This window comes from Etheostoma spectabile, chromosome 14, assembly GCF_008692095.1.
Source record: "Etheostoma spectabile isolate EspeVRDwgs_2016 chromosome 14, UIUC_Espe_1.0, whole genome shotgun sequence".
Taxonomy (NCBI): Eukaryota; Metazoa; Chordata; class Actinopteri; order Perciformes; family Percidae; genus Etheostoma; species Etheostoma spectabile.
Window position 1 is genome coordinate 21242328 of NC_045746.1, and position 633 is coordinate 21242960.

Sequence of the window (633 nt, forward strand, 5' to 3'; positions counted from 1 at the left end):
TTAATACATCATAGATTATTCATAATATTTTGTAAAATTCATATGAATATGCAAAGTAACTGAAGCTATAAAAATAGAGAAGTAAAACGCACAATAGACAAGTAGGAGAAAATGGAAATACTCAATTAAAAGTACCTTTTAACATAGTACTTGTATTGAAGTACGGCATAGTTACTCTCCACGGCTGATTAAATGCTTTGGTATTTTAACATTAATTCCCGACATGTTTATATCTATCAGCAGCTCGGACACACTGCTGTCCGTGCTGACAAACTATCACTTGTTGGGACACAGATATTTTTCGTACCGTCTCTGGTTCTGGTTCTGACCATGAGGACAGTGACGGTTTGCTTCAACGCAGCGTTATAACTCCTGAAAACCAAAGAAATGTTTGGCGTGTTGGAATTCTTAAAAAAAACAGACACCATTAAATGTTGTCTTAAAAAGTAATGTAATTTCATAACTATGTAATATTATTTTCATAATGCATATACAAACAATATTTATTTTTCTTACTATTTTATATATGTATATAGTTGTCTCTGGAACTGTGCACCTCATCTCCCCCCACCCCACCCCCAATCCTTTACTTTTACACTTCATACATTTTATTCCATGTTATATTCCTTCTTG

The 633-nt window shown here is 33.3% G+C and overlaps 1 protein-coding gene across 3 annotated transcripts in view; it reads left to right on the forward strand.

Moving 5' to 3' along the window:
• col22a1 (collagen, type XXII, alpha 1) overlaps positions 1-633 on the forward strand; it is a 99729-nt gene that overhangs the window by 80794 nt on the left and 18302 nt on the right. The window lies entirely within an intron of this gene.